This window comes from Hylobates moloch, unplaced genomic scaffold (genome assembly GCF_009828535.3).
Source record: "Hylobates moloch isolate HMO894 unplaced genomic scaffold, HMol_V3 SCAFFOLD_23, whole genome shotgun sequence".
Lineage (NCBI taxonomy): Eukaryota > Metazoa > Chordata > Mammalia > Primates > Hylobatidae > Hylobates > Hylobates moloch.
The window spans coordinates 39,252,239-39,266,624 of record NW_026652298.1 but is presented as its reverse complement, the minus strand read 5'-3'; the positions used below and the strand labels follow the sequence as shown (position 1 = coordinate 39,266,624).

The 14,386-nt window shown below is 52.6% G+C and overlaps 1 protein-coding gene across 10 annotated transcripts in view; it reads left to right on the top strand.

Annotated features, from left to right (window-relative positions):
* The first annotated feature begins 10,526 nt into the window (after positions 1-10,526).
* The window catches only part of FLYWCH1 (FLYWCH-type zinc finger 1), a 35,633-nt gene continuing 31,773 nt past the window's right edge, over positions 10,527-14,386 (top strand). For 4 of the 10 annotated variants that reach the window (XM_058433964.1, XM_058433965.1, XM_058433963.1 and 1 more), the window contains exons 1-3: positions 10,528-10,760; positions 12,771-12,884; positions 13,765-13,834. The gene's annotated coding sequence lies outside the window, so the exon portion shown is untranslated. Of the gene's footprint in view, positions 10,761-11,782; positions 11,866-12,770; positions 12,885-13,764; positions 13,835-14,386 lie in introns of those variants that run through there. The other 6 variants (XM_032145359.2, XM_032145350.3, XM_032145348.2 and 3 more) reach the window with 3 other exon arrangements.

Here is a 14,386-nt window from a genome sequence, read left to right as displayed (position 1 = left end):
GCTCCGCCTCCCGAGTTCACACAATTCTGCTGCCTCAGCCTCCCCAGTAGCTGGGACTACAGGCGCCTGCCACCACGCCCGGCTAATTTTTTTGTATTTTTAGTACAGACGGGGTTTCACCATGTTATCCAGTTATCCAGGATGGTCTTGATCTCCTGACCTCGTGATCCGCTCATCTCGGCCTCCCAAAGTGCTGGGATTACAAGTGTGAGCCACCGCGCCCGGCCCCTCTGGTTTTATTTTGAAACATTTGGAGCATAAAAGTTGCAGGAGCACGCAGTGCATACTATATAGCCCTGGCCTGGGTTCCCCGGCTCTCCTTCCCGCTCTCTCTCCTCTTTTTTCTCTCTCCCTCCCTCTGTCTCTCCTCCACGCACTTCTGTTTTGCCAAACCATCCAAATGCAGGCAGCAAACTCCAACACCATTCTGCCTCCAGCTCTGAGCACACCCTTCCCAGTCATAGCCATGTTAACGCGAGTGTGCCTGAGAGGATTGCCGCTGGTTCCGCGATGTCACCCAGCATCATCCACACCACATCCCAGTGAGCAGTGAGGACAAAAATGGCCAGGTTAGGACCCCATGTTGCCTTTTTTTGCCACCCATATCCTGGAGCCCCTCTCCTGTTCTTTTTTATATTTATTTTTTTTTTAGACAGGGACAGGGTCCTGCTCTGTTGCCCAGGCTGGAGTGCAGCAGACCTTCCAGGCTCAAGCAATCATCCTCCTACCTCAGCCTCCTGAGCAGCTGAGACTACAGGCAGGCACCACCACACTTGGCTACTTTTTTGAGTTTTTGAGGAGATGGGGTCTTGCTGTGTTGGCCAGGCTGGTCTCAAACTCTTGGGCTCAAGTGATCTTCCCATCTCGGCCTCCCAAAGTGCTGGGATTACAGGTGCAAGCCACCGTGCCCAGCCTAGTGTTAGCAATTTGATATTAAAATTGAAATAATAGGCCAGGTGCAGTGGCTCATGCCTGTAATCCCAGCCTTTGGGAGGCTGAGGTGGGCAGACCAGCTGAGGTCAGGATTTCAAGACCAGCCTGGCCAACATGGCAAAACCCCGTCTCTACTAAAAAAAAAAATACAAAAATTATCCAGGTGTGGTGGTGGGTGCCTCTAGTCCCAGCTACTCGGGAGGCTGAGGCAGGAGAATGGCTTGAACCCGGGAGGTGGAGGTTGCAGTGAGCTGAGATCACGCCACTGCACTCCAGCCTGAGTGACAGAGTGAGTCTCCATCTCAAAAAACAAATAACTGTTTAAAATATTGCAATTATGGCCGGGCATGGTGGCTCATGCCTGTAATCCCAGTACTTTGGGAGGCCGAGGCAGGTGAATAACCTGAAGTCAGGAGTTGGAGACAAGCCTAGCCAACATGGTGAAACCCTGTCTCTACTAAAAAATACAAAAAATTGGCCAGGTGTGGCAGTGAGCACCTGTAATCCCATCTACTCAGGAGGCTGAGGCAGGAGAATCACTTGAACCCAGGAGGTGGAGGTTGCGGTGAGCCGAGATCATGCCATTGCACTCCAGCCTGGGTGACAGAGCAAGACCCTGTCTCAAAAAAAAAAAAAAAAATGTAATTATGGATATCCATTCACATTTTAAATCCAAACACAAATTTTAAAACATTAATTTTTTAAATTGAATTGAAAATTTTAAAAATTCTGCCACTTTCTTGCCCCTTCACTTCTTGGGGACCTTGATGTACAGGCCCAAGCAGGGTTCCCAGGATCTAGTGGTAAACAGGCCACAACCCCATCCCCCGCAGAGCCACAGAGGAAACAGAAATCCCTGACTGATGAGTCTATGAACCTGACGCTAAGGGCCACCGAGGAGTCTGGGTGCCCTGGGGTGTATGACAGAGGCCAACCCAGTGGGAGCCAGCCTGGGCAACATAGTGAGACCCTGACTCTACAAAAAAATACAAAAATTAGCTAGGTGTGGTGGTGCGTGCCTGTAGTCCCAGCTACTAGGGAAGCTGAGCCAGGAGGATCACCTGAGCTCACCTATAGTCCAGCTACTCAAGAGGCTGAGACTGGAGGATTGCTTGAGCCCAGGAAGTCAAGGCTGCAGGTGAGCCATGATGGTACCACTGAGCTCCAGCTTGGGTGACATGGTGAGACCCTGTCTAAAAAAATGTATATAAAGTGGATTTTTGGAGCAGGGGGTTGCAATAGGAGCTTACTCACTTCACTCCCTGCATTGACCTGGGATTGCAGTAGCTCCAAGAACGGTGCACCCCCCCATATGTGTGGTTGCTGAGTGTAGATGTCATTAATTTTAATTTTGAAAAGGAGAGAAAAATTACAAATTACTTCCAGTAATTCCACTACTTAGAGGTAAATTTAAAAATATATATGTGTGTGTGTGTATATTTTATATATATATATATAAATATATAAATATATTTAGCCAGAGTTTCACTCTTGTTGCCCAGGCTGGAGTGCAATGGTGCGATCTTGGCTCACTACAAACTCTGCCTCTTGGGTCCAAGTGATTCTCCTGCCTCAGTCTCTCCAGTAGCTGGGATTACATGCATGCACCACCACACCTGGCTAATTTTTTTTTTTTTTTTTTGGGACGGAGTCTGGCTCTGTCGCCCAGGCTGGAGTGCAGTGGCGCAATCTCGGCTCACTGCAAGCTCCGCCTCCCGGGTTCACGCCATTCTTCTGCCTCAGCCTCTCCGAGTAGCTGGGACTACAGGCGCCCGCCACCACGCCCGGCTAATTTTTTTGTATTTTTAGTAGAGACGGGGTTTCACCGTGGTCTCGATTTCCTGACCTCGTGATCCACCCGCCTCGGCCTCCCAAAGTGCTGGGATTACAAGCGTGAGCCACCGCACACGGCCAATTTTGTATTTGTAATAGAGACAGGGTTTCTCCATGTTGGTCAAGCTGGTCTCGAACTCCTGACCTCAGGTGATCCGCCTGCCTCAGCCTCCCAAAGTGCTAGGATTACAGGCCTGAGCCACCGCGCCTGGCCAAAAAATATATTTTTTTAAATTTTTTTTATTTTCAGAAAATCAAGGTGATGCCACACAGTTGTTGTTGAGACAGAGTCTCGCTCTGTCCTCCAGGCTGGAGTGCAGTGGGGAGATCTCGGCTGACTGCAACCTCCGCCTCCTGGGTTCAAGTGATTCTCCTGCCTCAGCCTCCTGAGTAGCTGAGACTACAGGTGCGCGCCAGCATGCCTGGCTAATTTTTGTATTTTTAGTAGAGACGGGGTTTCGCCATGTTGGCCAGGCTGGTCTTGAACTCCTCACCTCAAGTGATCCTCCCGCCTCGGCCTCCTAATGTACTGGGATTACAGGCATGAGTCACCGTGCCCGGTCCACATGTTTTTTCATAATGTGTTACAAATGCCTTCCCTCTTATGAATGCTGCACAACATTCTTTTTGCTACTTGATGCCCACTGCAGGGATGCGTGAAATCCACCAGCTCCAATGGCAAGATACATCCCAGTTGCTTCCAGGTTGTAGGCAATCCTGAAATAGCCTCGTATGTTCCTAGGACAGACTTTTAGAAGTGAGATTGCCGCACTGGAAGAATGCAAGTTACATTCAACCCATGTCCTGCGAATGCCGAACTCTCCGGCATTTGTCAACACCTGGTTTTATCATCAAGAAGAAAACAGTAATAACGCATCCTCTGCTTGGCCCTTGCGTGCACAGCCTCAGCGCTTTTCACCTCGCGGTCTCATTTTCCTTGCACAGCACCGAGCGCTGGGCAGGGCCTCATCCGGGTTCAGGGCCGGAATCTGGAGACGTTCTGGCCGATGCTCCTGGCGGCCGGCAGAGGGCGCGCGCGGACTCAGCGGCGGCCCAGCAACCTCCCCAGGACCCAGGCAGTGCTGGCAGCCAGGAGTGCGGTTCCGCCCCGCAGCCTCAGTCCCGCTGCGCCCACCCGCCTGACCCCTACCCAGGCTCCTTAAGGCCCAGACACCGGCTCTAAGGTGCCTTTTGCAGGGATGGGAGGTGGGCGACTGGGAGGGGTGGAGGGGGCCTGTGTGTTGACCTTGCGGGTGGCAGCCGTTGGGGAATTGCAATGGGGTCCACACTGTCGCTGCACAGGGCGCGAGCCGCAGCCTCTCCTCCCGTCTCGCTTCCTCCGACAGGCGGACACATGGCGTTCCTGTGGTTACCACATCCACTGTTTTTTGGTCTCCTCACCCCACCCCTTAACATAAACTCGACACCAGGGAAGGCATCTTGGACGATTTTGGTCCCCGAGGGTCCCAGTGCGGAGGGCAGGGATAGAGGGAGCGGTGTGGTGCAGGGGGATACAGAACGCGGAGGACACCTGGGGGCTGGGGATGCGGGGACGAGGAGCGCGCGGAAGAGCCGAGGTTCCGGGGTTGGGGGTGCGGATTTCAGAGGAACTGCAGGGGATGTGGACGGACTCAGGGAAGGAAGGGGTCCCAGAGAGGACGCGGGCGGCTGCAGGACACAAAAGGTGCGGGACGCAGGAGGCTGTGGGTCGTGCGGGAGCCAAGGGCACCTCGACATGGACCCGCCAGACTTGTGGCTCCTCCAGCGGCCGCTTTAGAGCGAGAGGAGGTGGGCAGGCCGTGAGGCGGGTCTCCCTAGGGTCTCCCAGGGAGGAGCGGCGCCATCCCCGAGCCAGCCGAGGACGCGCAGCCAGAAGGGGGGCTCGGGCGGGGAGAAAGGTGCGGGCGGACCGGGGCGACCCCAGGGTGATAGGAGAGCCGCAGTGAGCCCAGGGCACGGTGCTGGGGCCGCTCTGGCCGCCGCCGCCAAGCATCACAGGAAAACAGGAACCAGGACCCCGCGGCTCCTGGCGCTTGGAGTCAGCCGGATACCGCGCCGCGTTGCTGGAGAATGTGTCCTCGGCGCGCGGTGAGCCAGGGAGGGACTGCGGGAAGGGCGGGGCCCGTGGGCAGGGGAGGGACCAATGGGCGGGGACCGAATCAATTCGCGAGGGGTGAGCCAATGGTCGAGGGCTAAACCAATAGGCAAGGCGTGGACCAATGGGCGAGTACTGGACACCAATGAACGGGGGCTGAACTAATGGGTGGGGCGGGGCCGAAGGGCGGGGCTAAGCCAATAGAAGGGAGCGGAACCAACGGGTGGCTGAACCAATGGGCGGGGCTGAACCAATGGGCGGGGCTGCACCAACGGGAGAGGGCTGGGCCAATGGCCGGGGCTGGACCAACGGGCGGGGCGGGGCAAAGGGCGGGGACTAAGCCAACAGAAGGGGACGGAACAAATGGGCAGGGCTGGACCAATGGGCGAGGGATGGGCCGGGGCTGGGCCAATGGGCGTGGCTGGACCAATGGGCGAGCGAAGGGCCAATGGGCAGGGCGGGGCCAAAGAACGGGGTCTGATCCAATGGAAGGGGGCGGTACCAACGGGCGGGGTTGAACCAGTGGACGGGTTGGACCAATGGACGGGGGATGGGCCGGGGCTGGACCAATGGGCGACGGCTGGACCAATGGCCACGGGCTGGACGGTGGCTGGACCATTGGGAAAAGGAGGATTTCACCTCATGGAATGCTCAGGGGACGAAGGGAGTATTCCTTTGTCCAGCTTCTACTTTGACATAATTTCTCACCTACAGAAAAGCTGCAAGAATCCCAAAAGGAGGCTGACTGGGGTGGCTCACGTCTGTTTCCCAGTGCTTGGGAAGGCCAAGGCGAGAGAATCGCTTGAGCTCAGGAGTTTGAGACTAGCCTGGGGAATATAGGGAGAACACGTCTCCAGTAAAAATTAAAATTAAGACCGGGAGGGGTGGCTTACGTCTGTAATCTCAGCACTTTGGGAGGCCAAGGCGGGCGGATCACCTGAGGTCGGAAGTTAGAGAACAGACTGACCCAACAAGGAGAAACTCCGTCTCTACTAAAAATACAAAACTAGCCGGGCGTGGTGGCGCATGCCTGTAATCCCATCTACTCCGGAGGCTGAGGCAGGAGAATCGCTTGAATCCGGGAGGCAGAGGTTGCGGTGAGCCAACATCGCACCATTGCACTCCAGCCTAGGCAAGAAGAGCGAAACTCTGTCTCAAAAAAAAAAAAATTAAAAAATTAGCCTGGCTGGTGGTGCGCACCTGTAATCCCAGCTACTCGGGAGCCTAAGGTGGAAGAATCGCTTGAACACGGAGGCAGATTTGCAGTGAGCCGAGATCGCGCCATTGCACTCCAGCCTGGGCAACAAAGCGAGAGTCTGCCTCAAAATAATTATAATAATAACAACTGCGGCCGGGCGCGGTGGCTCACGCCTGTAATCCCAGCACTTTGGGAGGCCGAGGCGGGCGGATCACAAGGTCAGGAAATCGAGACCATCCTGGCTAACACGGTGAAACCCTGTCTCTACTAAAAATACAAAAAATTAGCCGGACTTGGTGGCGGGCGCCTGTAGTAGTCCCAGCTACTCGGGAGGCTGAGGCAGGAGAATGGCGTGAACCCGGGAGGCGGAGATTGCAGTGAGCCGAGATCACGCCACTGCACTCCAGCCTGGGCGACAGAGCAAGACTCCGTCTCAAAAAAAAAAAAAAAAAAAAAAAAAAAAATTATTGCGGTGTTCTCAGTGATGTAAAATTAAAGGTAGTGATTCATTTTCACAAAGATTGACGAGAAAGATGACAACCGGAAACTCAAGAGACCCAGAGGTGGCAAAAGAATATTGAAAAGGAATAACAGGCAGGACGCAGTGGTTCATGCCTGTAATCCTAGCACTTTGGGAGGCCGAGGCAGGTGGATCACCTGAGGTCAGGAGTTCGACACCATCCTGGCCAACATGGTAAAACCCCGTCCCTACTAAAAATACAAAAATTAGCCACGCGTGGTGGCGTGTACCTGTAATCCCAGGTATTTGGGAAGCTGAGCCAGGAGGATTGCTTGAACCAGGGAGTCGGAGGTTGCAGTGAGCTGAGGTGGCACCACTGCACTCCAGCTTGGTAAAAGAGCGAGACTCCGTGTCAAAAAAAAAAAAAAAAAAGAAAAGGAAGAACAAAGTTGGAGGACTCACATTCTCGGATTTCAAAATTTACAAAGCATCAGCAATCAAGACAGTGTGGTACTGCCATAATAATACATACATTTGGCTGGGCACGGTGGCTCACACCTGTAATGCCAGCACTTTGGGAGGCCAAGCGGGCAGATCACTTGAGGTCAGGAGTTCGAGAGCAGCCTGGCCAACATGGTGAAACCCTGTCTCTACTAAAAACACAAAAATTAGCCGGGCGTGACGGTGCGCGCCTGTAATCCCAGCTACTGAGGAGGCTGAGGCAGGAAAATCGCTTGAACCCGGGAGGCGGAGGTTGCAGTGAGCCGAGATCCTGCCACTGCACTCCAGCCTAGGCGACAGAGTGAGACGAGACTCTGGCTCAAAAAGTAAATAATAACAATAATAATAATAGATACATGGCAGGGCGTGGTGACTCACACCTGTAATCCCAGCACTTTGGGAGGCCGAGAGGGCAGATCACCTGAGGTCAGGAGTTCGAGACCAGCCTCGCCAACATGGTGAAACCCTGTCTCTACTAAAAATACAAAAATTTAGCCGGGCGTGGTGGTGAGTGCCTGTAATCCCAGCTACTTGGGACCCTGGAGCAGGAGAATCACTTGAGCCCAGGAGGTAGAGATTACAGTGAGCCAAGATCGCACCATTGCACTCTAGCCTGGGCAAGAAGAGCAAGACTGTTTCTAAATAAATAAATAATAGATACATCAATGGAATAGAATCAAAAATCCGGAAACAAACCACATTTATGATCAATTGGTTGTCAACAAGGGTGCCAAAGGTAGGGCGCGATTGCTAGCACTTTGGGAGGCTGCAGCGGGTGAATAACTTGAGCCTAGGAGTGTAAGACCAGCCTGGGCAGGATAGGGAAACCCCGTCTCCAGAAAAAAAAATACAAAAATTAGCCGGGTGCGGTGGTGTGCACCTGTAGTGCCAGCTACTTGGGAGGCTGAGGCAAGAGGATCGATGGAACCCAAGAGTTTGATTGAGGCTGCAGTGAACTGTGATCTCACCACTGCACTCCAACCTGGACGACTGAGGGAGATGCTGTCTCAAAAACCAAACAAAACAAACGAAGAAACAAAAACAGCATCCTGGCCGGGCATGGTGGCTCGTGCCTGTAATGCCAGCACTTTGGGAGGCCAAGTCGGGCGGATCACCTGAGGTCAGGAGTTTGAGATCTGCCTGAACAACGTGGTGAAACCCCGTCTCTCTTAAAAATACAAAAATCAGCCAGGCGTGGTGGCACACTCATGTAGTCCCAGCTATAGGGGAAGCTGAGGCGGACAATCACTTGAACCGGAAAGCAAAGGTTGCAGTGAGCCAAGATAGCGCTGTTGCACTCCAGCCTGGGCATCGCAGTCAGACTCCTCTCAAAAAAAGCCAGGCGTGGTGGCAAGTGCCTGTAATCCCAGCTGCTCAGGAGGCTGAGGCAGGAGAATCACTTGAACCCGGGAGGTGGAGGTTGCAGTGAGCTGAGATCGTGCCACTGCACTCCAGCCTGGGCGACAGAGCAAGACTCCATCTCAAGAAAAAAAAAGTAATTAAGTTCTGCTACTTTTTTTTTTTTTTTTTTTTTTGAACAGGGTCTTGCTCTGTCGCCCAGCCTGGAGTGCAGTGGCATGAGCGCAGCTCACAGGAGCCTCGAGCTCCCAAGCTCAAGTGATCCCTCCACCTCAGCCTCCTGAGTAGCTGGAACTACAGCGCATCACCACATCCAACTAATTTTTTCTTGTTCCTCTTTTCTTTTTTTTCTGTAGAGAAAGAGTCTCACTATGTTGCCTAGGCTGATCTCAAACTCCTGGGTTCAAACGATGCTCCTGTCTCAGCCTCCCAAAGTGCTGGGATTACAAGCAAGAGTCACTGTACCCGGCCAACATGGATGAACTTTGAAAGTGCTATGCTAAGGCTAGGTGAAAGAAGTCAGTCACAAGAGACCACATATTTGTTGCATGATTTCATTTATATGAAATGTGCAGAATACACAAATCTATAAAGACAGAAAATAGATCATATTACTTAGGGCTGGGGTGATTAGCAAATTAGACGGTGATGGCTAAAGGTTTCTTGGAGTGATGAAAGGTTTTAAAACTGACTATGGTGCTGTTTGCACAACTCTGTGACTATATTAAATATCATTTAATTGTACACTTTAAATGGGAGAAATGCATGGTATGTGAATTATGTTTCAATAAAGCTCTTACCAAAAAAATAGTAAACTGATTGTGTTAACACAGTTTTATGAAAAACTACAATATTTTCCCAAAGAAATTTAGTGAGAAGAGTGACATAGTTATACATTTTTGCAAATATCTTTGTTGCTGGCTTAAAAGAAGACTACTGGCTCTCAAACATGCTTCTACATTCAATGTGTTACATCACACGTCATGCAGACTTTGTAATACTATGTAATATTTCTTTCTTTTTTTTTTTTTTAGATACGTCTCACTCTGTTGCCCAGGCTGGAGTGCAGTGGCGCCATCTCAGCTCACTGCAACCTCCGCCTCCCGGGTTCAAGTTATTCTCCTGCCTCAGCCTCCCAAGTAGCTGGGATTACAGGCGCCCACCACCACGCCTGACTAATGTTTATATTTTTAGTAGAAACGGAGTTTCACCATGTTGGCCACGTTGGTCTCGAACTCCTGACCTCAGGTGATCCACCCGCCTTGGCCTCCCAAAGTGCTGGGATTACAGGCTTGAGCCACTGCGCCCGGCCCAGGTATTTTTTTGTTGTTGGCTTTCTGATGTAAGAAAGAACTGTCGCAAGCCGGGCGCGGTGGCTCAAGCCTGTAATCCCAGCACTTTGGGAGGCTGAGGCGGGCGGATCACGAGGTCAGGAGATCGAGACCATCCTGGCTAACACGGTGAAACCCCGTCTCTACTAAAAACACAAAAAATTAGCCGGGCGTGTTGGCGGGCGCCTGTATTCCCAGCTACTCGGGAGGCTGAGGCAGGAGAATGGCGTGAACCCAGGAGGTGGAGGTTGCGGTGAGCCGAGATCGCGCCACTGCACTCCAGCCTGGGGGACAGAGAAAGACTCCGTCTCAAAAAAAAAAAAAAAAGAAAGAACTGTCCCTTCTCCCCCATTAACTTATTTCTTTCAGTTTGGACTCGTATCGTAGTCAAGGTTATAATCCGTTGCTATCGCTGTTTATTTGAATCTCACACTGGTTCTGCTCTGGGGTAGGGTCACTGGGGGCGTCAATGAGATGCATGAGAATCGCCTTCCCACGGGGTCAGGAAACTGACAGGCCCAAGGGTGCATCTCAGCAAACGCTCCGCTTCCTGCGGGCAGCCTCAGATACTGGGGACGGTCCCGGGGTCTCAAGCGCCCCCTACTCCAGCCCCTTTACGCCAAGAGCGTCCTGTCCTGCACCCCCATCCCAGCTCCGCCCCTGGACGCCGCCGTCCAATCGCGGGATGGCCCCGCCTTTTCCGTGAGTTATGTCCCCGCCCCCATGCGCTGATAGGCCAGGCCTGTGGCTCTGCGCCGCGCAGGGAAGACCCGGAGGAGCGAATTTACCTAAGGAACGGGCCGCGCGGTCTTGCTGCGCATGCTCTGAAGTAGCCCGCCTGAGCGTTCCGCAAGGCAGGCTCCCCGGCCGGGTGGCGCGCGCGGTCACGGGGCTCGCTCCCGAGGGGCAGGTCGGGGCTGGGAGCAGGCGCCGGGGTTGGGGTGGCGGCGGCGGCCTGGGCCGCGAGGTCGACGTCCGCTGCTGCAGCGGCAGAGGCTGAAGGACCCGCCGCGGCGCTGTCGCCGGAGAGAGAGGGCCCCGCTGCGGTCGGTGAGGACAGGCCCCTACGGGCGGGGGAGTCCCGCGTCCCCGGCGTAGACGCGCCCCCAGCCCGGCTCTCCCGGGGGTCCCGAGGGCTGCGGGCGCTGGGGAGGGGTCTGCGTCCCGGCGCTCAGGCCGCCTCCTGTGGGGTCTCCCGCGATTCCCTCCTTGCTCCTCGCTCCTCCATCCCCACCCCCCAGTCCCCTGGCCTAAGCCCGACACCCCCACATCAAGGATCCCCGCACTCGCCCGCCGTTCCTTGGCGGTGTCCGCCCCCCCCAGCGCTGCCTTCCTGGACCCGCAGCATCAGCCCCGTCCCACGGTTGCAGCTCGGGCGGTCCCAGTGACCTTGCACTTTTGCGGGTCGGGACGCACCCCGCTCCCGCTTCTGACCCTGTAGATCTCCGGTGACGGCTTTCGAACTTTGTTGACCCACAGCCGACACTGAGAAATGCCTTTTACGCGTGTACTCTGTGCCTGTGGGTCTGGATACCTGAAGCACAAGTTTAAAGGGTGACGCTTGTTTAAGCTCACATGACGCAGCTGGATCTGTTCGGATTCAATTCCGTTCCATTCTCTTCCACCCCGTTTCAAAAGACTGCTGCTAACCAATGGAGCCTGCACATAACGGGTCTGACGTAGTTGAAACCCTCGCTCTAAACCCTGCCTGTTGTTCCTTTATTCCTTGTACTGGGAGGAAGCTGAACTCCCATAGTCAGATAATCATGTGCAAACTCCAATTCCAAAGAAATGGCTTATTTTTATTTTCATATTTCTGCTTTCCAGGGCCAATATGATTTCCAGGGCTTGATCTAGATTTTCTCGTGTGATTCTACCATCTTTCTCTTGGTCCTTTCCCAAGTGCTACTGGCGGGACGTGTGGAAGGAACAAGGCTGAGGTTGGGGCTAGATTGCGGAGAGTTTATGACGCCCAGCTGATGATGCACTAAGGCTGGAGATGATTTAATTGGAGGTGATTTAATTGGGGAGAGACATGCTGAAAGTTAAGCTTTAGGAAGAGTGACCTGTCAGCATCCTATGTGGGGAACTGGAGTGGCTGCTGCCAAAGCTGGCCAGATCGTTCAGAGGCTTTGGCTTGGGCTGAGAGGTCGTGGTAAGGGATGACGTCCTGAGGTGGCGGGAGTGGAAAGGAGAGGGAAGATGGGTAGATCAGGCATAAAGGGAGAGAGATCTGAGGACACATTAAGCTATGGGAAGGAGTAAATAAACTTAGATTTTGATGGAGGGTGATTGGGAAATACTGGGCTGGGGGGGTCTTATTGGCCAAGCTCTCCCTTTCTGTGCCTGCTGATTTCTAAGCTGCTTTGGAGCTGTGGCTCTCGGGCAGTTTTGCACCCCAGGGAACATTCTGTAGTGTTGATGTCACAACGTGTGGTAGGGCATGACAGTGGGATCTGGCAGGTAGAGACCGGGGATGCTGCTGTACAGGACAGCCGCCCACGGCAGAATCATCCGGCCCAAAATGCCAACGGTGCTGAGATTGTGAAGCTCATTTTTAGAGTAAATTTTAATTATTTGGGCATTTCTGCCACCTTCAACCTCTTCAGGAGGAATGTCTGTGTGCACCCACTGAGCGTGTGATGTCACCATAGTGGTTCATGTCCGAGGCAAGTGCACCGCCAACGTTCATGGGTCAGTTGTGGGTAGGTGGGAGGTGGGTAGACATTGGAGTCATCCGGGAGCTTTTTTTAAAAAAAAAAACATTTGTAGAAATAGGGGCGCAGGGCTCACTATGTTGCCTACGCTGGTCTCGAACTCCTGGACGCAAACAATTCTCTCATCTGAGCCTCCGAAACTGCTGAGATGACAGGTGTGAGCCACTGTGCTACCGGCCCATTCAGAAGCTTTTTAAACAGAGGGCCTTCCCTCCTCCCGCTCCTGTCACTCAGGACCCCTACTGCACCTGGATGCAGAACGCCTTGTTCTTGTGTAATGGTCGACAGTTCATGGAATAATTTCTCTTGCAGTATTTCATTTGCCCCTTTTCTTTCTTCACAGGTGAAACCAGCCCAGAGAAGTTATGGGATTTGCCCCCGGGTCTCCTGCCCAGCAAGCCAGCGCCATGACTCAGGTGTGGGGGATGATGGTGACGCCTCTCACTCACATGTGAAGGTAATTCTGTTGCTCCATCAGCTGCCGACAGAGCCTCCTGGTTTTCCAGCCTTACTGATTAGAGTTTGGACCCCTTGGTGTCTGAGAGACACCTGACAGCTGCTAACATGTGACCCGTAGGTCTACACTGAGCCCTTGTGGTCACCAGCAGGACCGCAGTGTCCCAGCAGGCCATCTGGCATTGCACTCAAATTGCTCCGCACCCTCAATTCTGGGAGAAGGGGAGAGAGGATAAGACAGTGATGCACCATGAACTGAGACTTCGGAGCTTTCAATACAAATCTGCCGGCCTGTGCTCCATTCACTTAAGAAATCTGTACTGAGTGCAGCCAGGCATGGTGGTTCACGTCTGTAATCCCAGCACTTTGGGAGGCTGAGGTGGGCTGATCACCAGAGGTCAGGAGTTTGAGACCAGCCTGGTTAACTGGTCTCTACTAAAAATACAAAAAACTTAGCTGGGCGTGGTGGCGTACACCTGTAATCCCAGCTACTCGGGAGCCTGAGGAGCAGAATCGCTTGAACCTGGTTCAAGGATTCAGTGGAGGTTGCAGTGAGCCAGGATCGAGCCACTGCACTCCAGCCTGCGTGACAGAGTGAGACTCTGTCTAAAAAAAAAAAAAAAAAAAAGAAATTTGTACTGAATGAAGATTTAACATTACAAAAGAAACACATTAGGACCCCTGTATCTACCGCAAAACGATGGGTATCTACTGTAAAAAAAAAAAAAAAAAATGCACTTAAACTAGAGTAACAAAAGTTTCTCGTTTTTATTAAATGAGAAATTTATTAAATTTATTAAATATAATATAAATGTATTAAAATATACTCATTTTTATTACATGCACTGAATTTTTTTTTTTTTTTTTTTCCCCTGAGACAGAGTCTCATTTTGTTGCCTAGGCTGGAGTGCATTGGTGCGATCTTGGCTCACTGCACCGTCCATCTCCCAGGTAGGTTCAATCAGTTCTGCCTCAGCCTCCTGAGCAGCTGGGATTACAGGCATGTACCACGCCCGACTAATTTTTTTGTGTTTTTAGTAGAGACAGGGTTTTACCATGTTGGCCAGGCGGTAAACTGGGATTACAGGCCTATGCCACCAAGCCCAGCTAATTGTTGTATTTTTAGTAGAGACAGGGTTTCATCACGTTGGCCAGGCTGGTCTCAAACTCCTGAGCCCCAGCTCACTGGCTGTCTAATGGTAAGTGAAATCTTTAACATGTGTTTGCTTTATATGAGTAGAAAAGAGTTGTATTTCCTTTGTTTTGGTCTAGGGCACTGTTTTTCAAACTGCTTAGTCATTGGTCCTAAAATCATTAGGTTCCCGTCAGCAATTTTTAAAATTACATGGGCCGGTCGTGGTGGCTCATGCCTGTAATCCCAGCACTTTGACAGGCCAAGGTGGGCGGATCACGGGAGGCAGAGGCAAGAGAATGGCTTGAGCCCGGGAATCGGAGGTTGCAATGAGCTGAGATCTAGCCACTGCTCTCCAGCCTGGGAGACAG